General features: G+C 43.5%; 1 protein-coding gene across 7 annotated transcripts in view; it reads left to right on the top strand.

Moving 5' to 3' along the window:
• Positions 1–1186: 1186 nt before the first annotated feature.
• The window catches only part of LOC134212185 (uncharacterized), a 359239-nt gene continuing 335198 nt past the window's right edge, over positions 1187–25227 (top strand). For 3 of the 7 annotated variants that reach the window (XM_062689820.1, XM_062689818.1, XM_062689816.1), the window contains exon 1: positions 1187–2699. The gene's annotated coding sequence lies outside the window, so the exon portion shown is untranslated. The remainder of the gene's footprint in view (positions 2700–25227) is intronic. The other 4 variants (XM_062689819.1, XM_062689817.1, XM_062689815.1 and 1 more) reach the window with 4 other exon arrangements.

Below are 25227 nucleotides of genomic sequence, written 5' to 3'. Positions count from 1 at the left end.
GGTTGATCGGGTAGATTACATGTTCTGAACTCCAGGACGTTTCGGAGAACCTGAAATAGTTTACGTTTATTCAAAACTCAATTAATTTATTTATTATGATCACATGGATATTTTTGGACATACATCTCGGTTTAGGACATTTTGTTTCTAGACAATTTTTCTGATGCACTCGAGGATATGTACTCCAAAACAGTTGGGACGGCCTAGGACATTCGGAACAAACATATTTCAATACCATTTCAGTTGTTTATATTCTAGTTTTGGTAGGATCCAGGGGAAAACCCCAGATTTAAACATAAAATTTGGGTAAAAAAAGTAGTCCTGAAAGGGCTAAAATCTATAACTGATAATCTAAAGGTTGCAAAACGGTTAATTAATCAGTTAAAAAGTTTTAAAGGTTTGATTTTTTTAAAACTTTTTTTGGACCGCTTTATTCTGAAAATGTCCACCCAAAGACCGAGACAAAAAATACGGGTCTAATACTTTTCGGTAGAGATCATTCATACATATTTTGAGCAAAATCGGTCTTGTCTGTAGAAGCAACAGTCGATAAATAATAATTTTTCTCAATTTCATTATACTTCTTATACTATCAATCTGCATTATGTTGAAGTTAGAGTGTTTTACGCAAAAAATTAAATATCCTTTCTAATCTTTGTCGTATAAATATATATTTGAAAGATAAACTTTAACTAGTTTTCCGGTTGGTTTCATGCTTCGTTTCCAATGTGACCACATGGTTCAGACAAAATTATTCTATCAGCATTCTTAAATGCTAAATATGAGCCAAAGATTGACATTTTTCAGTATCCAAATGCACAATCGCGAAATTTCTCAGTCATCAAACATCAAAGTCAAATTGCAGTCAAAACTCCGATCCTAAGTTCACTCAGTAAAATCTCACCTTCGCAGCATCTCTCAGTACTAGAAGGTATCTTGATCGTCTCTTCAGCGCAGTGCTAATCGTGAGTTAAGCTTTTGCAATAAGCTTAAGTAGGTAGGTATTAACATAGCAGTACGCGCGATCAGCAAAGCACAGCGTCTGTGTTGTGTGAACTGGGGCTGCTCCACTCTGCAAGCTTTGCCAATGAGTAATGGGAAGCCACTCACTCGCAAACGCAACCGGTGTGGTGTGGCTGGTCCGGCAAGTCAGTGGCACTCAGCTCAACCTCACCATCAGTTTTCGTTCCGTTTATTTCGCATCGAGACGCTCTCGCAGTTGGACGTGCATATTCCATACCGTGGTCGTCGCGCTGAATCGCGTGTATTTCGTTGGGCCCGTAGTTCTACGGAATCAGCCTGAGTGGTGCTGGTGGTGGAAGTGGTGTTGTTGGTGAACTTGTTATCGTGCAATCAGATGGATACTGTTGTTGAACGTGATTTTCGGCAGATTCAGAGGCACGGTTACTCGTACGTTGTTACGTTTCACTCGGGAAATTGGAAGATCTTGGTGGCTAATGAATTTTAATGGTCGGTCGAACCGCTCCGAAGAAGGAAGAAATCGTTAGGAATTGCAAGTTTACGGGTAATCCGAAAATTTGATGGCTTTTCGCAGAAGAGCAAGGTACGAATTCAGGAATACAAGCCAAAACGATAGGGTGTTGAGTGATACATGTTAATCCTGGTTCGGTTGGCCAGGAAGTAAGAAACTTTCAAGAAGAATAAAAGTCGTCCGTTCTGCAGCAGTGTGATGAAAAGGTGGTACTTTTAGTGGTTCCGAGTTCAGCCGGAGGCAAACGAGAACGAAGAGATTTGGTCGAAGCTTTGAACTTCTTGTGCAAAAGAAGCAGGAAGAAGGTGCAAAGGCGAATATAGATATACGGAATTTGTACTTGGCCAAACGGGCTGTATGTGTGTTTCTGGTGGATCGAATGTGGTGTGGTTGCTGCGGCGGGTTGTGCTGAAGAGAAAGACACCGTTACCAATCGTATGACCCAAGCAATTCCTTGGGTTGCCCTGCCTGCAGAAGCGTTGGCGTGATAGCAACGGCAGAAAAGGCCAGATTTGAGGATTGTATTCAATTGCATGATTCGTGTCGCTTTTGGTGAAAAGGTCATCTTTAGTTGCAAAAGCCAACACTCTAAAGTGCATGTGTGCAAATTCTGCTAACCAAGTTGACATTAAAAAGTAAACTCAATCAGAAGTTATCTAATCCTTCGACTGCTCTTGTGAAGCATTATTACGAGCGCTTGTAATTATTCAATAAAACCACATCCAAACACCAACTTAACGTTTTTATTTCTGGTCACATTCGACTGAACCCGTTCGTGTAGAGTTGGACATCGAGAAGCAATTGAAAGGAAGAAAAGTGCTGTTTAAATTCCGGTATAAGTGCTTAGCGCTTAGTGTTGATCTGCTGACTGAGCAAGTGAAAAAAGGAGTTTCACTTTGATTATGTTTTGAATTTATTGAATTAAACATTTTCCACCCCGAACCGTGTGGTCAGTTTCGCCACCAACGTCAGCCGCGCGCGAAAATAAAAGTGGAGGAAAAGCCAAAATCGACTGTGTGTTGTTTGTGCCCAATTTATTAAACCACATCTAGGCTTATTTTGGACTATCACACTCAACTGCACCATACCAGGGGGTGTGTTGGATAACGCAGACCCATTCAGCGTAGCTGCTCAGGTGCTTGTCAACTATCAATTCGACGCGGACTCCGAATACTATACCAAGTAGCAGCCGCACCAGCGCAAAGAGGTAAGATTCAATTTCAATTATGGAGTTTATGGTATGAAATTGCACGGCTCGATGTTCACGCTATTGAAATTGGCTATTGGACGTTTTAAATGCTTTATTATAGTTGATTTTCAGCTCGATCTGCTGCAGCTGATTGAGAATAATATTGTTGCACCGCATTTTGCATGTGGTTGAACAGCGAGTCGTATGTTCGGAAGACTTGTGGAAAACTGCACTCCTGAGAAATTTGTTTGTGCAAAACAATTCCGGATTTCAATTGGCCCAACATTTATTTAAAAAAAACTGCTATAGGTCATTGCGCGCGGCAAACCTAACCTCAATATTTTGACAGGTACTGGTCCTGTTGTTTACGTCTCGGACTTAGAATTTTTTTGATCCAAATTAAATCTGCATATTTCACGATGTTGAAGACATTCCGTACATTCCGCATTCGAATATTGGTAATTATCGATAAGTTTAGGTAATTAACGATTCGAAAATCCAAAGAATGATAGAAGTATCTCAAAATTAAAATGAAGTCGTCTGTAAACAACAGGACCAGTACCTGTCAAAAGTCGTGTGTGACGTCACTGTGCAATGGAGTATAGATTCGTGGTTCCTGTAATTCTTTTATACTGATTTTTTAATTTTGAACATTCCACAGAAAGCCAAATCAAATAAACTGTTGGCGTTGAGAAAGAAAATTAAAAAAAAAAACTGAAGCCTGCCCTAAAATCGATTCTATGTTTCTGCCTTTTTTGTACAACAAAGAAAAGTTAAAACAGAGTTAAAGACGGCCTTGCTCGATTATTGCCATGTAGGTTTTTGTTGCTTGAACTTTCCGAAATTCTGTCACCAGATGCTTTGATATACAAAGATTTTCAGACCTAATTTTAGCGCATTAAGTCATAAAGCTCCTGCCGATAATAAAGCAACACCTGGAACAGCAAAACCGGTCCAAGCCGTTATTTCCGCTACTACAAATCAAATTTTATGTACTATTTGATTCATTTGATGGTTATCCATTTCGCCTGGCAGTGCTGGCATTTTTTTTCATCAATATAACTTGAACAATCAACCCATAGTAACAATTTTTTTTGTTTTTTTTTTTAAATATCCTTTTCCTATCTTATCGCAACTACCCTAGATCTGGTTTTCAAGCTCAACTCAGGGTTCCCTTCCAATTCCAATCCAAATTCCAATTAAGAGTTTTCGATAGCAAAAGTTTTGGAGTTTTAAGCGGCGTTAGAAATTGAACCTCAGTGACATCTTCTAGCAAGACAAAACTTAGGTTTAAGATGATATCGATTTAAAAATCTAGCAAGCTGGGGGTGCTTCAAGAAGGGCTTCTGAATACGATTACCCCGTCACATACTTAGAGGAGAACAATCTATAATACACCCCTTAATTTTTTCGATGTTTTCACCACTATAAAATACTAAATTCCCGAATAATGGTGTAAAATGTTTGTTTGTTTTGTCTTAATGGATTGAATAATGAATCTTATGGGTAAGGTGAAAGAATCACAAATCGTTAAATTTAAGAGAAAATGCCTTCATTTCTTCCAATTCAGCTCAAAAATGAATAACTAATATAAAATTGTTTTTGTAATATTCGTTCATAAATGTCCTACAAAAGATTATATAGTAAGCAATTTATTCGAAAACATGTGTTGATAAGCAATCAGAATTGCCTTGGCTCAACCTTCTCTTTTATCAAAATGTAGTCCTGAAAAGAACCGGTTTATCTTCGGTATTCGCCTCCCCAGTTTCTAATAGCAACAAGTGGCAGCCATGGCCTGACAGGAATTGTGTCAGATGGAAGTGAACTTCCCCATGTGGTCTCCCCACCCAGCTCGATATGTTCAACCCCGTGAAACAAGCACTAGTTCTTGAAGCCACCGTTTGTTGGTGTGGCGCTAGTGCTGTTCATGAAGTTTAAAGCTCCGTTCATATTGCACCGATTACATTTCGCGCGGATATTCGATTATCGCAAAATTCGATGATTTTCGATCGTGAAAATTTAAATTTTCATAAAGTTACTAGCTGACCCGACGGACTTCGCCCCGTCCAATAACGTCACTAACAAACAAACATTCAACAGCTTTGCCCGGGTGTTGCAAATGTCATAATGAACTATTTGCAGCACCGCACTCTAGATCAATTTTTTGCTTTTGTTTTGTTTTTCTCAACAGCTGACCCAAAATTGTGTTCTAATGTTTTTTTTTACATTTCCCCGTTAAATTCACCAACTTTTTGTATATACAAACCTTGCGAATCTCAAAACGAATCGATTAGGGAAAAAATCTTGCAAATCGGCCAACCCGTTCGCGAGTTAAATCGTCAGGGAGGAAATCTCAAATCATTTTTATTATATAGAAGAAGATATTGTTCTGCTTTCGTCATTTAGAGCATCATTACCGGGCGTGAGTATTTTGATCACCCGCACTGCGCTGTTATTTTAGTTTAGTCACTCTTTTTCGTACCAGTCACTGTTTTCGGCTATCAATTTGGTTGCTGTATTCCGCACCGGTGACGTTTGACGTTTTACAGTCCATTAAATAGCAGCGCACTTACCAAATTTGGTCACCTGTCAGTTGCGCTTTTGGTTTAACAGCACGTTTAGTAGCGACCGGTAAAGTGTCAAGTTGTGACACTACGTTGCTAAACGACTAATACTCGCGCCCGATAATCTTGCTCTTATCCAGCATTTTACGTGCGGTAATGGCTGCCACAATTTAACTCATGTGCTGGTAGGGTGCAATCTATTTGACGTTTGGCTTGTTTCGTTTGACATCGCAGCGACCATCATCACCATGAATTAATCATTATGATGGTGGAATCTTATAGTTTTTGTGTCAAACTGAGTTCGATTGTGGCGGCTATTAACACTCGTAAAATGCTGTGCATGACCAAATTAACTTTAATAAGCAAACTTTTGGAGAAAAAATAAATAATAATAAAAATATTGTAGCTCTGTCAATTGTCATCTAATTATAACAATTAAGGCATTCCTGAACCGGAAATTTAATATTGTTTCACAGTATCCAGCACTTTACGAGCGCTAATGGCCACCACAATTGAACTCAGTTTCTGGCAGTGGAAACAGTTTGAAGTTTGGCTTGTATCGTATGAGCTTGAGCTTGATTTACTGCCCGTAGTTGCTACTCCATTATGACCAGATCAGCTGTTCTTGCCCAGAGAACCAACTCGAGCAGCACAAGTCAGACAAAAATGGTTGCTGCAACTTGATTGTGACTAAATTTGGTTACATACGAGTTGCAGTAACCTACGTGGAACATGTGTGTTGCTAAGGAACAGATGTTTGCTTGGGACTAGCACTCATCTTCAATGTACAAGTACTGGTGATCTCGTTTGTTAGGCCACACTGGCGCCTGCCATGTCAGAATGCAAGTCAATGTCAAGTCCACTGCAAGCCATTCCCATTGCCAGACGTAAAATGCTGAATTTTTACATGGTCGGCTAAGGTCCTTTGAGAAATAAGTTGATCAGAATCCGAATAAAAACACACATTAAGGCCGTCTCATTTACCGAATTAAACTTAAAAGTGCCAGTTCGCATACTAAAAAACACCCGGTCTTAAACTGGGAGCTGCGGATAGAGTCGAAACGAGTGTCAAGGAATCTCCAAAGTAAGCTGTCAAAAAGTATCCATCGCATCGAGAGAGGTTTTGTGCATTTTGAGCGTAGACGAGAGAGTACACGTATAAATCAATTCATACTAAATATAGCTCATTTTCAACAAATTTCAATTTACTGGCGTCATTTTAAATATATCAACGGATTCAACATAACTGGAGGGTATGAATTAATTTAACATTCGACACGTTAATATATACGATGCGGTAAATTGACAAAATCTTTGTAATTAATTTTATAAAGATCAACATAATGATAATTCAATGTGAGAAAATCGTAACGTGTACAGGGAACACTGGGAGGATATTTGCGAGTTTCAAGCAAAATATCTTGAAAATTTGATTCGATTGAGTCCGCAGCTCCCGGGTCTTAAAAAGGCTGGTGCCATCCAGCAAAACCATCAAAACATGAATCTATCAATGTAATCCTGCTCTGCAAGCAAGAATTTTTGATAATTAATTATTGAACTGCCGCTATGCGATATGAGACAGCGTCTAAACACACCTACTTTTCAGTTGACGAAATCAATTCATCTGTTTGATCTTAACACATCAGCCCTTTGTTTAGATATTGACATGGCTATCAGGTAAACTTGACAAATATTTGGTATTGTGACAAAGACTATGTAACCTTTGCGCTAGCGAAACATGTGTATTTCAAATGAACGAATCAGTTACAAAGATAATTGTAATAAAACGTATTTTAAATGGCGCGCTTTTTTTTAACAAAATCCTAAAATAAAAATAAAACTGTTTATTTTTTTTATTCAAATTAAATCTGCCCACGAGCGATATTGTCGCATGCGTCAGTGTGTTCCGTGCTTAAAGCCACAGCTTGACAGCTAGCACCAAGTTTAGCACCAAGTTTTCGGCTTCAATCGTATTGTATGCAGATGACAGCCGTTTCAGGGGGCTGGATATGTTAGGTATCAGCCGGTGGGTCCACCCTAGGATAGGATGTGACAACTCAATTGAGACTGCCTTGTTGTTTTTTAGTCGGTTGCTCTGACGAGGTGGTCGCCAGTGCAGCCAAAGTAATTTGGTACAAAATCTTCCAAATATCATGTATCAAAATTTGATGTTTTTCTTCCCGTTCCATCCACTATTTATGTAAGAGAAGTGAAAGACTAACAGAGAGAAGTTTTCGCTACTGAAAAAATGACTTTGAGATCGAAAATGACAGAAAGGTGAATGATAATGCTTAAAATCAGCAGTTTTAAACCTGTACAACCCTTGAGAATAATTTATATGGCGTTTGCAGTTCAATATAAATTTATTTCTTACCAAAAAACTGGAACTCAAACATTTACGTATTTTGCTTAATATCAACTTTAAAAACCTGCAACACGGCCAAACTAACAACATGCTGCCCTACGGAAAACGCGCCGCCACCAATCGAAGTAATCGATTGTCATTTTCAACCAATCAGCAACCGGTACGATTGTGACAGCAAATCGGTATGATTTTTACTGACTACTTGTCACATCCTATCCTAGGGTCCACCTACCTTTACAAGAGTTATCCCAAGAGTTATCCCCTTCGCGCTGCCATCTGGCAACCGAAGTCACCCTGATGCGTTCGCGGGCTCCACTGGTGCCACCAAATATATTATATTAACAATATAGGTCACTTTGCTCTTCCCCATACATCGAATTAGAGACAGCCTTACTAGTGAATACAGCACCATCTGTTATCTGAAATGGTCAATAAACTTGTTTTGGCCATTATCTTTTAAGCGTGTAGATGTGACGTTTCTCCTGAAAATGTTTGTTGACACTGGTACAGGCTATTCTCATTCTATCCATTTTTGAGTAAAAAGTCACCCAGTCCAAAAAAAAACAGTCATCTATTTTATGGTAAACATGCTTCTACGGGTCTTTAAGTCAGACTTAGGTAAAGTTTATAGATAGTCTTATATATAATGCTTTTCTCACCGAATAATAGACTACCGTGCAAATTTGTCGAAACACCAAAACAAATGCTCACACGTCCAATTGTATGGAAATTAGCGAAAGTACAATCCAAAATTAGGGAGGAAATGTATAGACCGGTCATCGGACCGGATAGTCTGCACACCGTATCGAATGACAACGACCAACGATGCATAAACTTCGCAGCCTCCCGCGGAATGGTAGTCCGAAGCACCTTCTTTCCCCGCAAAAATATCCACAAGGCCACATGGAGATCACCTAACCAAGAAACGGAAAACCAAATCGACCACGTTCTAATCGACGGTAAATTCTTCTCCGACATCACGAATGTCCGCACTTACCGCAGTGCGAATATTGAATCCGACCACTACCTCGTTGCAGTATGCCTGCGCTCAAAACTCTCGACGGTGTACAACACGCGTCGAAGTCGGACGCCGCGGCTTAACATTGGGCGGCTACAAGACGGTAGACTAGCCCAAGAATACGCGCAGCAGCTGGAAGTGGCACTTCCAACGGAAGAGCAGCTAGGCGCAGCATCTCTTGAAGATGGCTGGAGAGATATTCGATCCGCCATTGGTAGCACCGCAACCGCTGCACTTGGCACGGTGCCCCCGGATCAGAGAAACGACTGGTATGACGGCGAATGTGAGCAGTTAGTAGAAGAGAAGGATGCAGCATGGGCGAGATTGCTGCAACACCGCACGAGAGCGAATGAGGCACGATATAAACAGGCGCGGAACAGACAAAACTCGATTTTCCGGCGGAAAAAGCGTCAGCAGGAAGATCGAGACCGTGAAGAGACGGAGCAACTGTACCGCACTAATAACACACGAAAGTTCTATGAGAAGTTGAACCGTTCACGTAAGGGCCACGTGCCACAGCCCGATATGTGTAAGGACATAAACGGGAACCTTCTTACGAACGAGCGTGAGGTGATCCAAAGGTGGCAGCAGCACTACGAAGAGCACCTGAATGGCGATGTGGCAGACGAAGATGGCGGTATGGTGATGGACCTAGGGGAACGCGCGCAGGACATAATTCTACCGGCCCCGGATCTCCAGGAAATCCAGGAGGAGATTGGTCGGCTGAAGAACAACAAAGCCCTGGGGTTGACCAATTACCAGGAGAGCTATTTAAACACGGTGGTGAGGCACTGGCTAGAGCGCTGCACTGGGTCATTACCAAGATTTGGGAGGAGGAAGTTTTGCCGCAGGAGTGGATGGAAGGTGTCGTGTGTCCCATCTACAAAAGGGCGATAAGCTGGATTGTAGCAACTACCGCGCAATCACATTGCTGAACGCCGCCTACAAGGTACTCTCCCAAATTTTATGCCGTCGACTAGCACCAATTGCAAGGGAGTTCGTGGGGCAGTACCAGGCGGGTTTTATGGGCGAACGCTCCACCACGGACCAGGTGTTCGCCATTCGCCAAGTACTGCAGAAATGCCGCGAATACAACGTGCCCACACATCATCTATTCATCGACTTCAAAGCCGCATATGATACAATCGATCGGGACCAGCTATGGCAGCTAATGCACGAAAACGGATTTCCGGATAAACTGACACGGTTGATCAAAGCGACGATGGATCGGGTGATGTGCGTAGTTCGAGTTTCAGGGGCATTCTCGAGTCCCTTCAAAACCCGCAGAGGGTTACGGCAAGGTGATGGTCTTTCGTGTCTGCTATTCAACATCGCTTTGGAAGGGGTAATACGAAGAGCAGGGATTAACACGAGTGGCACAATTTTCAATAAGTCCGTCCAGCTATTTGGCTTCGCCGACGACATAGATATTATGGCACGTAACTTTGAGAAGATGGAGGAAGCCTACATCAGACTGAAGAGGGAAGCCAAGCGGATTGGACTAGTCATCAACATGTCGAAGACGAAGTACATGATAGGAAGAGGTTCAAGAGAAGACAATGTGAGCCACCCACCGCGAGTTGGCATCGGTGGTGATGAAATCGAGGTGGTAGAAGAATTTGTGTACTTGGGCTCACTGGTGACTGCCGAAAATGATACCAGCAGAGAAATTCGGAGGCGTATAGTGGCTGGAAATCGTGCATACTTTGGACTCCGCAAGACGCTTCGATCGAATAGAGTTCGCCGCCGTACCAAACTGACCATCTACAAAACGCTCATTAGACCGGTAGTCCTCTACGGACACGAGACCTGGACGATGCTCGTGGAGGACCAACGCGCACTCGGAGTTTTCGAAAGGAAAGTGCTGCGTACCATCTATGGTGGGGTGCAGATGGCGGACGGTACATGGAGGAGGCGAATGAACCACGAGTTGCATCAGCTGTTGGGAGAACCATCCATCGTTCACACCGCGAAAATCGGACGACTGCGGTGGGCCGGGCACGTAGCCAGAATGTCGGACAATAACCCGGTGAAAATGGTTCTCGACAACGATCCGACGGGCACAAGAAGGCGAGGTGCGCAGCGGGCAAGGTGGATCGATCAGGTGGAAGATGACTTGCGGACCCTCCGTAGACTGCGTGGCTGGCGACGTGTAGCCATGGACCGAGCCGAATGGAGAAGACTCTTACATACCGCACAGGCCACTTCGGCCTTAGTCTGAATAAATAAATAAATAAACAATCCAAAATATCATTCTTGCATCTTTTTTCACACCCCAAAAAGCTCTTTTCTGTAGTGGGGACGTCATCCATATATGAAGAAACTGGTGGGAGAATATTTTGGTAGGTCAATATTTTTTGCATGGGAGTCGAATACGGGGCAAAATTTCCAATAGATGAACGAAGATAAATCCTCTGTCTCTAAACTGTCAACCATGTTTCAAAACTAGCATAACGTCACGATTTCAATGATTATATAAAGCAGTGTGATGTCATATGCGTTTGGTACACGGTTAAAAAACGAACCCAACCATGCTTTCGCTCATCTATAGATTCTACTATCTATAGTAAAAGTTGTTGGCGTTGTAAAATGGTTAGAAATTGAAAAATAAATACATTTTTTCTGATGGCATTTTATCCATTGAACGCAGTAGGCTTCCATGAAGTATTTCACTATTTTTACCTTACTTTTGCTTTCGTGAAGCATGTTGTTAAATCCGAACATGATGAAGTTCAATTTACCCAGATTTGGGTTCAAATGGCACGGATTCATTTTGACGTTTACCCAGATTTCGACAACTCTCTAGTGGTCGCAGAAATGGGATAAATCTACCCTGTCACTGGGAATCTCAGAATAGCGTGTACTGTGTATCTTTTGATAGGCACGAATCTACTTAGCCCAGGTAAAATAATAAAATTTCAAGCTCACTAATTCCTAGAATAATTTAATTTATACAATTGCTTGACATGGTGTATTGTTATGATTCGCAATGAACCCCGCGCCAGGAGGAACTGGTCGCAGTTGTACACCTCAACAGAAATAAAAAAGACCATCTGCTGGATGGAAGTGTCCAAACTCCAGAAATCGATGGGCCATGTTTATGGTAAGCTAACTCGCCGAAAAATCTATATAATAAAAATGAAATGGTCTGTGTTCGTATCCGCATAACTCGAAAATGGCTGGATGGATTTTATTCATTCCTTCAGCAGTTACATTCGTTATAGTTTCCGACGGGTTTATATGATATTTCCCCAGTCTAAAATCATTAGTAAGGTTGAGTAAATAATGAAATACTGAAATAAAGATTCGTATGGGAACATCACATATAGGCAGTTCTCAACGTTCATTTTCGCCTACTATGCAGGACAACGTCTGCCGGGTCAACTAGTGATCGCCAAAAATCTCAAACAAGATAAACTAGCTAGTAAAAAATTGTATCGAATCCACAGTTTTGCCATTGCGTCCTTTTCATGAAGGACTCTTGCTATTTAGATTTGACACCACTTGCGTCAATTAGCGTTGCGCGAAATTTTAGTGTGTAGTAGTTGCATTTCTGCCACGGGTGGCGCCACATACGCTAAAGCATGGGTCGCCAGTATTTCATGAGAGTGAGCTATATTGTTAATATAATATATTTGGGTGCCACGTAGCTCGAAACACTTCTCGTCTTCACGGATGACCAGCCCGGTTGGCATCATGCTCGCAATCACGCAGGCTGCATCGTGTGATATCGTGCGGTAGGTAGATATCACTCTGAGACACATTAAACGGTACGTGCTCTCCAGCTTTCGCACGTAACTGGTTACCCCCAGAGCTCTCGCCCAGAACGGGCCGCCGTACCTAAGAATATATACGGGAACGCCTGCCAGTAGCCTATGTACGTCTACTGTTACACACCTCGGAACTGTTGGACATCATCCTCGATAATGCCGCAACAGCAGTCGAAGCCCTCTTGCACGCATAGCCAACATGGCTGGCGAAGGTCAGCTTGTTGTCCATTACGACTCCAAGGAGCTTCAAACTCCGCTTCACCCACGTGAGTCACTGCATGTTGAACCGACTTGCGGTTGTTGACGATAACCACCTCCGTCTTATGTTGAGCGAGCTGCAGGCCTGTAGTGCTCATCCAATCCACCACCATGCTGATTGCGTGTGCTGCCAGTTCTACCTCGGGAATTGACCCCTCCTAGACCTACAAGTTACGTTACTATACCTTAACACCAGGAGGGAACTTTACCTTCAGAACCCCGTCATACATCAGTTTCCATAGTACCGGGCCCAGGATTGACCCTTGCGGGACTCCTGCGGTAATGGGAACACTTTTCTGACCGGCATCGGTCTCGTATAGCAGCACTCGGTTCTGGAAGTAGCTTTCCAAAATTCGGTACAGTCCCACCGGCAGGCTAAGCCGTTGTAACGAGAGCGCGATGGCATTCCAGTCTGCGCTGTTGAAAGCGTTCTACACACCAAGTGTCACTAACGCACAGCATCGAATACCTCGTCTTTTCTGTTGGATCGCTATTTCAGCGATCTTGACCACCGAGTTAATAGCGCCCCACATGGACTTACCCTTTGCGAATACCGAACTGTTTGCTTGACAAGCCGTTCGCACCCTCTTAGTACGGGGACAGCCTGTTGAGGATGATCCTCTCTAGCATCTTGCCCGTCGTGTCTATAAGACAGATGGGTCGTCCGGCGGCTTCCCGGCCTTCGGCATTCATTTCATTTATTCAGACTAAGGCCGAAGTGGCCTGTGCGGTATATAAGAGTCTTCTCCATTCGGCTCTGTCCATGGCTACACGTCGCCATTCACGCAGTCTACGGAGGGTCCGCAAGTCATCTTCCACCTGATCGATCCACCTTGCCCGCTGCGCACCTCGCCTTCTTGTGCCCGTCGGATCGTTGTCGCGAACCATTTTCACCGGGTTACTGTCCGACATTCTGGCTACGTGCCCGGCCCACTGCAGTCGTCCGATTTTCGCGGTGTGAACGATGGATGGTTTTCCCAACAGCTGATGCAACTCGTGGTTCATTCGCCTCCTCCACGTACCGTCCGCCATCTGCACCCCACAATAGATGGTACGCAGCACTTTCCTTTCGAAAACTCCAAGTGCGCGTTGGTCCTCCACGAGCATCGTCCAGGTCTCGTGTCCGTAGAGGACTACCGGTCTAATGAGCGTTTTGTAGATTGTCAGTTTGGTACGGTGGCGAACTCTATTCGATCGGAGCGTCTTGCGGAGTCCAAAGTATGTACGATTTCCAGCCACTATGCGTCTCCGAATTTCTCTGCTGATATCATTTTCGGCAGTCACCAGTGAGCCCATGTACCCAAATTCTTCTACCTCCTCGATTTCGTCACCACCGATGCAAACTCGTGGTGGGTGGCTCACATTGTCTTCTCTTGAGCCTCTTCCTATCATGTACTTCGTCTTCGACATGTTGATGACTAGTCCGATCTGCTTGGCTTTCCTTTTCAGTCTGATGTAGGCTTCCTCCATCTTCTTAAGGTAACGTGCCATAATATCTATGTCGTCGGCGAAGCCAAATAGCTGGACGGACTTATTGAAAATTGTACCACTCGTGTTAATCCCTGCTCTTCGTATTACCCCTTCCAAAGCGATGTTGAATAGCAGACACGAAAGACCATCACCTTGCCATAACCCTCTGCGGATTTTGAAGGGACTCGAGAATGCCCCTGAAACTCGAACTACGCACATCACCCGATCCATCGTCGCTTTGATCAACCGTGTCAGTTTATCCGGAAATCCGTGTTCGTGCATTAGCTGCCATAGCTGGTCCCGATCGATTGTATCATATGCGGCTTTGAAGTCGATGAATAGATGATGTGTGGACACGTTGTATTCGCGGCATTTCTGCAGTACTTGGCGAATGGCGAACACCTGGTCCGTGGTGGAGCGTTCGCCCATAAAACCCGCCTGGTACTGCCCCACGACCTCCCTTGCAATTGGTGGTAGTCAACGGCATAAAATTTGGGAAAGTACCTTGTAGGCTGCGTTCAGCAATGTGATTGCGCGGTAGTTGCTACAATCCAGCTTGTCGCCCTTTTTGTAGATGGGACACACGACACCTTCCATCCACTCCTGCGGCAAAACTTCCTCCTCCCAAATCTTGGTGATGACCCAGTGCTGCGCTCTAGCCAGTGCCTCACCACCGTGTTTGAATAGCTCTCCTGGTAGTTGGTCAACCCCAGGGGCTTTGTTGATCTTCAGCCGGCCAATCTCCTCTTGCATTTCCTGGAGATCCGGAGCCGGTAGAATTATGTCCTGCGCGCGTTCCCCCAGGTCCATCACCATACCGCCATCTTCGTCTGCCACATCGTCATTCAGGTGCTCTTCGTAGTGCTGCCGCCACCTTTGGATCACCTCACGTTCGTTCGTAAGAAGGTTCCCATTTATGTCCTTACACATATCAGGCTGTGGCACGTGACCCTTACGTGAACGGTTCAACTTCTCATAGAACTTTCGTGTGTTATTAGCGCGGTACAGTTGCTCCGTCTCTTCACGGTCTCGATCTTGCTGCTGACGCTTTTTCCTCCGGAAAATTGAGTTTTGTCTGTTCCGCGCCTGTTTATATCGTGCCTCGTTCGCCCTCGTGCGGTGTTGCAGCAATCTCGCCCATGCTGCATTCTTCTCTTCGACTAACTGCTCACATTCGCCGTCATACCAGTCGTTTAAGGCCTTCGGCAACAACACCAATTTCTGCCTTTTCCATCTTTCGGGGAATTTACACTCATCTAGGCATCTCTGCATGGCTAGCCTGAACATGTGCGGGTTTGCTATGATTGCTGCCTTAAGAGCGCTGTTCGGAACTCCATCAAGCCCTGGAGCTTTGTTCATTACAAGGGATTTGGCCACCGCGAGTCACCATTTCGGCCGCACCCATATTGCCTTGCGGTGCAGGAGACCAGGGACTTGTGGCTCGGGACGGGAAGAGTACCTCGATAATCCTCGCCAACCTATCCGGAACCGTTCGGGGGGTGAAGAGCTCCCTTTGGTCTTGGCCATCACTATCCTGTAGGCGTCACCTCACGGATCCGGGTTGGCTTCTTCGCATAGGTTGTCGAAACACGCTCTCTTACTGCTCTTGATGCCCTTATTAAAGGCCAGTTGCGCAGCTCGAAACACTTCACGGCGGTCCGCTCTTTCATCCTCGGTGCGAGCTCGTTGCATCAGGGCCGCAATTTCGAGACTCCAGCAGTATCCCGTTCCTTCTGAATGTGCTAGCGGAACCATCATCGAATAGCACTGCGTCGAGCTTCGCTAGCGTCTCTACTAACGCTTGCAGCGGCTGCAACATTCCACTGCCCAAGCGTTAAAAACTCCTGCTATGACGACCGGCTTACGAGCCACTAAGTCAGACGATAGACTATCGATCATCTGGTTGAACTGTTCTAATGACCACCTTGGTGGGGCATAGCAGCTACAATAGAACACACCGTTGATCTTGGCTATCGCGACACTCTCAGCAGGGGATTGCACTACCTCTTGGATCAGGTACCGTCCCGTCGTGCAAATAACCGCCATTCTAGACCCGTCCGCCACACAATTGTCGTTATCGACACGGACATTGTACGGGTCGGACAGGAGGGCGACATCGGTTCTCGACTCCGAGACCGACTGCCACAGTTGCAGCTGGGCAGTTGCACAGTGGTATAAATTCAGATATGTTACTTGCACGGCTTATTCATATTTTTTTCTCCGATGGGACACGAAGATCCACCCATAACGTTGTTACAGGCTTGCTTTTGGCTGACGCACATGAGGCGCTTTGGTACCTTATCGCATTCCTGCGCCTTGTGCCCTTTCTCACCAAAACGACGACACAGGTTGCTACGTTATGGGCCCTTACAGTTGTAGGACTTGTGTTCCAACTCTAAGCACCGATAGCACCTGTCCACGGAAGGCGGCTGAAGTTTGCTCACTGGGCTAACCAGCCATACTAACTACTCACTACTAACCAGGTCTTCTCGACCTCTGTACCACACTCGTCTCTGACGGCAGAGACGACGTCCTCCGCGTTTGTAACCTCGTCCAGTTGCTTGCACTGGATGGTCACTTCCGCCCACAACGACCTCACCTCGGCATCATCACCGAAGACCTCTTAGACCTGTGTCCTGTGGTCAGTCCCACTAGCCTGCGCTCCGCGTTTCAGAACCAAGATCATTTCACCGGCCTTGGTGCGTCTGATGCTTCGCACGTGCTGACCCAGCGCCGGATGCTTTTCAGCCGCCCACATCGATTTAAGGACTTCAGCGTACTTTGCCTTATCAGTTTTCACCAACAAGGCCTCGCCTCTGTCCTTAGCTTTCTTTGCGGGTCTTTGCTTCCGCTTTGCCCTACTGACCAGCTGCCAGGGTTTCCTTTTTGCGGCCCGGCGATTTGCGCCTGGTTGGTGCCTTTCACCTTCTTGGGTCGACGCCCTTCGGGCTCATCTGCACCCCGATCTGCTCCGTCCAGACGACGTTTGGCCGTTATGGTCGCACGTCGTTTGGCTTTGCTCTGAGCGCCTTCACCGGATTGCTGCCTGAGTCATTTCGGGTTGGGCGCAGTCTTTTGTTCATTGGCCGTAAGGGCGAAATCAATCGCTCCTCCAAGGAAGGAGAACGCATCGGTTTGAGCACCTTTGTCGGCCTTCTCTGTTACCACCACCCGCCTGATAAACGCATCCTGTTCTTGTTTTGCGACTCGAACAGCCTGGCGGAGCATCCGAAGGTTCTGTTTCAGTTCCTTACTGATGCTCTGATGTGCGAACATTGGCCCTTTGATTGGGCCTGCTAGCGGACACATGCAGCTTTTTGTAGAGGTTTAACAGAGCCAACTGCGAAGCACCACCACGTTCTAGGCAGGCCCTCTAACTCGCAGGGGGGCTTGCATATGGTTTGAACAATTAATTCTCAAAGCGTAATAAAATTGTTGGTAGACCTTCCTGTTACGTACCTTCTTCGGCAAACACCTGAGATATTGATAGATATATATAAATTTAAAACGCGATGCGGAAAGCGAAGACGCAACTAATCGAGCCCATATTTTGCACAGTTGATTGGAGTCCCAAAACGATTAAGAAAAACCTTGATCTCACTTGATTGGATGAAGTTTGCATTTTTCCATACAATTGCGCCCCAACAAATATACTCTATTAATTATTAATCTACCATATTTGGCCCCATTCTAGTGTTTATGTATGTATGTTCGCTAACTACTTCTGAACCACTAGATCGATTTTAACCAAATTTGGTAAACATATTCTCTATAATAAACCTCTATGTTCTGTTACCGAGGAAATAAAATCGCCATCATCGCAAGGAAGCATAGGGAAGCATCACAGAAGATGATTGCTATGACTTATCCTAGAATTTGCGAAACATTATTTTATTCGGTCCGCAATTCCAGCAGACCATAAGTATAAGGCGATCAACTAGTCAACCGTATCGAGAATCCCCTCACCACTACAACGGCCTTCGCTTAAACTGAAACAGAAACTATTAGAAATCACGTTCAGCAATAATGTTGGCAGCAGTTATCTGATTATGTTACCGAAAGATACATCTCATGGCCAACTTCCCTCCCAGTTCAGGCGAAGGTACTTTCCAAGGTCGTTTCTTTCCTCGTTCGCCAGAGTAGTGGCCCGCATTTGAGTTCGTGTTAGCTATTTGTCTATTCGTGCGCGCGCGCGCGGATGCTTGATTAGTTGTTTGAAGATAATGACTCTCCGTTTTGTTCACGACGACGCATTGACGGACGGTGGCGGTGCAATACATATCAAACACATATCGACATCCTACCAGGGCCTTCCAAAAGGCTGTTTGAATAACAACGATGATCGTGAATGCCCATAGGTTTGATAGCAGTTCCTATTTGCCGACTGTAAGCTATCTATTCCTTCTAAAAGCACATGTGGATTCCACATTGTGAATGGGATTGTCTTGTCCCTTTAACCACGCTAGCTCGAGCACTGTCAGTAAGGTTACTTCGATTAGAATATTCAAACAATTGGTGACTCAACAGAAAATGATGAGGCTGCTTCGTTTGCAGATGCTAATGGATTCCGGTAGCAGAGTCTTGCACAATGAGGCGATGAATTACCCAGGAAAGATTTGCGTATGACTCGACCTAACTGACTCAGAAGTTGGGATCGCTGTGCTTTATTATAGTGGAAAAGGGACATAAAGCAGTAATAACTGTCCAATACTTCCGAGGATTTGAGGATTTTTACGGAACTACGTAGTAATGCAAAGCAATTAAAACAAAATCCAAATCTCAATTTGTAAACAATATTTATCTTCTACAGTCTTAGTCTGTAATGAACCCACAAATTTTGATTTCCAAATGAGCCGTCAACCGTTTGTAAACGAGCGGCAATTTGCCACACAAAATGGTGTATAATTATTCTATTACAAAACCGTCAACTTACTGCAGCAGTCAACATCATCGCCATTCAACAATCAGAAATATGCGGCAGCAGGTTGGATGATTGTCTAACGACACTACTCTGCTTCTTCCCACAACCCCATTTTGAAATCAGCGAAATAATGTGCGATAATTTCATAAAATAACTGAAGCTCTTGGTCCAACGAAAAACGCTCCCATTATGCTACCTCAAGATAATTGCTCGTCAGCCAGCTCATCTGGGCGCGTCACCTACTTCGCGAGTCCATCTTCGTCTAGCCAAAGCACTAACCGTTGCCCAAAACAACTTGTTTCTTCCTATTGTAATCTTAATGCTTGGCAGCTGCAATCTCGCATCGAGGAGATGGAAATGTCGGCATCACCAATTGGTAGCAACTTTTGTACGGAGCCTACCAAACCCTTCGGGCTGGTTTGAAACAAGTGCTACCGGTGCCCAATCCACGAGATATAGAAATATTGGATGAAAGGCAATGTGATGATGGAATCCATCAATCCATTAGCGTTCGACACTTTGCAAATGATAAGAACGAATATAATTTTGCCAATCTTAATAGCCTTTGCGTGTTGAAGAATCATGCGGAAACAGTTGAATTAGTCAAAGCATTAAATTTTTTTTAACTCCAACGTGCCATCATAGATTGTATATAAATCAGGCACACCGCCACAAATGTTAGTTTTATTTCCAACCTAAATGACCACCGCTAATCATCACCGCGAATAGTGAGAGAGTGTGAAACAATTTACTCGGCTGCCACATTTCATCCAGAAAATTTCAATTTTCACCTCCAATCGCTACTAGAAGCAGAAAGCAGAGTAGTAAATTTTGTTGTTGCTACATTTAATTGCAAACCGCACTCGACCGTTCCAATGGCAGGTAATTGTACGTGTATATCAGTCGGTGAAAGCGCGATCTTCACTTCCCAATCCACTCGATAAGACAATGCTCGAAAATAAACTACAACGAGGTTCTCAAATAAAATCACGGCTATATTCCAGCCAAAGATAAAGAACAAAGAACAGTTGTGCAGCCGTTCTACGCATAGTTGTCTTACGTTAAATACTTTAAAATAAGAGAATGCTAGGATTTCCCTGTGTAGGTAATTCATTACGTCAAAAGCAAATTGTAAGAATCGGTTTTATTTAAAAGTATTTGAAGAATGAATCAGACCATTATTCAAATTCAGAAACTGTTGATTTAAGAAATAATCTGGCTTTATGAAAACAGACAACCTCGCATAGAACGGTAACGCAGTCAGATCGAGAAAGTGCAGATAAATATAAAGATACTGGGAGAAGTATCCAAACATATGAATTTTCCCGTGGAACGAAACAATTGCGTTGATTTTGATATCTTAAGACACTCATCTACCGACAATGACCGGATGAAATTAAAAACATTCGGTTCGTGGGGAACCTTTCGCTGCATTGGTATTGCCGACAGGCGGTCAGCTTGCCCGCTGAATAGGTCGACAAACATTGCTGGCGATTCTCGATGCTGGCTGGAGCTCAAGAGAATGCCTTCTCAATGGTCTCGTGTACTTGATGAGCTGCACTCTCTTTCGATGAAAAAAAAAACTTTTATTATAGACTCCTTGTTCTTGGTGGGTGAGTACGAATTTAAATCATGAGATTTTTTTTTGTTATTATTGTTGTTTCCAATTTGGATGAGTTAAAATTTTGAAGTGTTTCAAAGCGTTCTGCAAACAGAAGCCAAAATACGCAAGCTCATGAATTTTCATCATTCATCTGATCACATTAGAATTCCTTTCCGATAGATTGCTTTATTTTATCTGTTGTGGGATTGTGCACATGATTTTCCTTTGATACGACACTATCTTCTTGTATATGAAGACCTCCATATTGTCAAATTTACCAGATTTCTCTTGAGCCAATCCGAGACACATTATACTAAAAAAGATATTTAACCAAAAAAAAGGAAAGTTGCGATAAGACGAACGCATGGAGAAAACAGAACTGTTTTATAAAAATCCTATTCGACTAGATGCTGATGCATATTAGAAATTTAGAGTCAGTACTCGTCGATATAAACCCTTCCTCACGCACTGGTATATGAGCAAATCAAAACACCTTCCTTTTGCCAGTGAAGATGTAGGGGAAGTGGGGGTAGCACGCCCATAGGGGTTAAAACGCGCCACCCCTGAATAAGGTTAAATATCCCCATTTTGATTATTTTCAATAGTCTATACGATAAAGCAATGAAAAATATTGCCATTGGATACATATATTTCATGATTTTTCTCTAGTTATACATGAAAAACTCGAAAAAACGATTTTTGCGTGTTTTGGTGCAATTCTAGCTCGGTGGAATTTAGTCTTTCTGTCGCTGTTATACATTGATAAATTAATAATTGAGCCATGAGCCATGCTGCTTACTCGTGTTCTTTATGTTCCACACGAAATCGTCGTCAAAAATGGTTTTAAAACGATTTTATGGGCCTTCAAACTTCTGAGGTCGGTGTGGGGCATTAGGGTAAAATGCCCAATAGTGGACCCCCTAGTAGCGAAATTTTGCTCTTTTTGTCATAAGGAGTAGAAATTTTTAACATATTAATTCTGCTTGACATTTAATACCAAGTTCTGCATCTCCTCTTCACGATACATGCATAAAACACTCAAATACACGACGTTATTCGATGAAATTAACATTTTAAAGACTGGCTGAATTTGCCCTATAGTAGACCCCCTGGGGGTCCATAATAGGAATGTGCTTCCCTATAGTCGACACTTCATTTGATTTTTATGTTCCGTTTCGGGACGTTCTTCTTCCCTATTATGGACCCCCCAAAATATTCCTATAATGGACACTCTCGTGTTTATTTTTTATAGAATTGTAAAAAATCATTTAATTTTACTTTCCATAGCATTTCCAATGCTCGTAATCAAATCATAGGACTGTAAGGTAGGTTCTCCCGATGGAATTTCATAGTAAAATGTTTACATTGTGCTGTAATAATGCAAAAATGGCTGGAGGGTCCACTATTGGTTGGGGGTCCACTATTGGGTATTTTACCCTACGCCCATGCTCATTTCGTATGACCGAAACAGCTGAAACATTCGGTTAATTGCCTTAATGTAGGCAATTAAAATGAAAATCAGTACGATAAGCACATGCGCGTTTTAACCCATCCACTGGCGCATCTCACCCCGCATGGTTTCAAAATCATTTTTTTTCGGGTGCTTTTTAAAAATCAAATTTCTGTGCAATAAAATGGACAATTAGATATCTGTTATCGGTAGTCAGTCGCAGATATGTTGTTCTTCAGTATGCGCTGATGAAAAATGGCTGAAATGGTGGTTTTCATTGATAAAAATGGCATTTTCCTTAACGTGGGCGTCCTACCCCCAGTTCCCCTATCAACTGCCACACTGATATTCTTCCCTCCCCCTTCATATGGGAGTTTGGCAGAAGATTGCCCTTCGCTCGCTTTCAAATCGACTCTATAGAAAAAAACGAACAGTGGGTAATGTCTATGACATAACCGCTAAGTGGACGTAGGACTTGACTTGACCATGCCTTCAAGATACATAATATGTCCAAATTTCTCACATCAACTATTTTGGATAAATAATCGGCGTTGCATACCATTCCTTGGCAAAATCTTCCCATCAAACCGACACAGCAATCAAATCTACCTCGAACAAGAATCATCAAGAATCAAATTCAGGAAGTATCTGTCCGGTCACGAAATATTAGCCTCGATAGTGGCAACCTTCCCACTGAAGGACTGCCTGAAATACACCACAAGTTGGCTCAGCAGGGGATGTAGACTGTATCTCAGCCCTTCCACTGAAGAGCCTTCTAATCCATGCGATAGCGACTGAAGGAGAACATTATTTTTTAACTCTTAGAGCCTTGAAAAAGGCTGTTTGCTTCGGCTAAGTGCAAAAAGTAAGAAATCAATCTTTTCAAATAACCGCCAATTTCTAGTGATGGTATAAAAAAGACTGAATGCTCTGCGAGCGTATGCACTTTTCTTTTATACTACTTAATTTTGAATCTTCTCTGCTTCCCAATTGGTGGGCCAATCAGCTAGTGTCTTGTATCCCGCTTCTTTGTCAGCCAAAGCGTCATCATCATCAACGCGTTCGAGAAGGGCTTCTTCTTTTTTACGCTTGTTGCTCGCTGCTGGCGTCTATTTCCTAACGGGACTTTTCGCTAGATACAGGCCAATAAGCTGGGCAAGCGAGCTTTGAATTGCAGTTCAGGTGGGAAGTACGTGTTCTTTTCTGAGACAACATTGTTAGTAGTGGAAAGAAGGAAACACCCGGACATGTGATTTCGGGTGATAAGATTTAGAATTGGTAACATGGGACGATCATTCAGTCACGTTCGCTTTGTGTGCGGTCAGTATCAAACAATGTTTATCTACATATTTTTTTTGCCAATGTCAAAAAATACAACATTTGATGAAAAATCGGTTGATAGTTTATTAATGTTTGAGCTGTTATCGGTGTTTTTTTATCCAAAGAAGATTATGTGAGAGATTTGGACATCTTATGAATCTTTAAAGGCATGGTCAAGCGAAGTCCTTCGTCCACTTCGCGGTTAAATCAGAAAAATTATCTACTGTTAGTTTTGACGCTATTTATGAAAATCACGCATAAAATTTTATCTCTAGAATATTGGATTTGGCACCCAAGTACAATTTCTATCCCGAAGGGTATTGAAAGCATTGATATTGATCTCTATTATTGGCTCTCTGAAGAACCGTTTGTTTTTTGGACATACATGCTGCATCATGTGGCTTTTCTTCAGCCTGTCTCGGCTCAGCACCGATGCCGGCCGGTCTCGGCTCGACTCTGCTGCTGCCGGTATCTGTTCAGCATTGCTGCTTTGTCGGGTCTGTAGGGTGGACTGCTGATGTACTGGCTAGGTTTCGGCTAACGATGGTGGCTTCGATGGTGTCGAGCCGAAAAAGTGGTTGGTGCAGACTTCATTCCCTAAAAGGTGTGAGTGCTGTTCAATCGATGATGCGGTTGCTTCGCTTGTCCCGGTCAGAATGAAAGGAAAAAATCGCGTTGCGCTATTTTATGGCTTCTCGGCAGACCCAGCGGCTGCTCATTCGCTGGTGTCTGCACCAATCAGAACGTGGTAATGGAATGATGCAAGAATTATGCGGTACCCATATTTATAGGTTCCCTTGATCTCAATGCTTTTCATTGAAAACAGTTTCATGCCTATTGAAACAAGTTTTTCGGGTCTTATCAAGCATGGACATGGAAGGCATACTTGAAATCTGTCGATTGAGGGGCTTACCGCAGAAATTCGTCCACTGAGACGAACGCTATTATCGTTTAAAATCTTTCAACACAGCGTAACGCGGTCGATTTGAATATTTTGAAATGACACCCGGTATAGTAAAGAGAGACGTAAGTCCTACGTCAAAACATTCTTCATGCCTGCCGTATCCTAACGGGGAACTATCAAATCTATACTTCCGCCGCTAATTCTATCAAGAACATGTACGTCTAAGTTTAGAAGATGATATTAGCATTTCCATATCCATGCGACTTTGCTTTCAGGGGGTATATGTGTTTATAAAATGATTTTATTTTTTTTTAAATTTATATAAGTGTGGTCCACGTGTGGTTTGCATGTCATTTCACTAATTTGTTCTAAACTTGTTTCAGAAAGCATCTCCCTAAAGTGCAATTTTGACCTCTCTCATATGATTTTCTTGTTACTCTTATGTGTTTTCTTGTTTTATAATACACGAGAAAGGCACCATCATCGCTAGGTGAATTATTCTGTTTTTTTTTTTCACTGAATTGCCACTACGAAAAACTTTTTGTTCCATACCAATTTTCACAAGAATTTCTTCTGCCTGATTTGTGATTCTTTGTTCATTTATTTATCAGACTAATGGCCTGTGCTGCACATAAAAGTCTTCTCCATTCAGCTCGGTCCATGGCTGCACTTCGCCAGCCACGCAGTCTGCGGAGGGTCCGCAAATTGTCCTCCACCTGATCGATCCACCTTGCCCGCTGTGCACCTCGCCTTCTTGTTCCCGTCGGATTGTCGTCGAAAAACATTTTCACCGGATTACTGTTCGACTTTCCGGCTACGTGCCCGGCCCATCGCAGTCTTCCGTTTTCGCGGTGTGAACGATGGATGGTTCTCCCAACAGCTGATGCAACTCGTGGTTCATTC

The sequence above is a fragment of the Armigeres subalbatus genome, chromosome 2 (assembly GCF_024139115.2).
Source record: "Armigeres subalbatus isolate Guangzhou_Male chromosome 2, GZ_Asu_2, whole genome shotgun sequence".
Classification (NCBI taxonomy): domain Eukaryota; kingdom Metazoa; phylum Arthropoda; class Insecta; order Diptera; family Culicidae; genus Armigeres; species Armigeres subalbatus.
The sequence above is the reverse complement of the archived record's forward strand: the minus strand, read 5'-3'. Positions and strand labels throughout refer to the sequence as shown.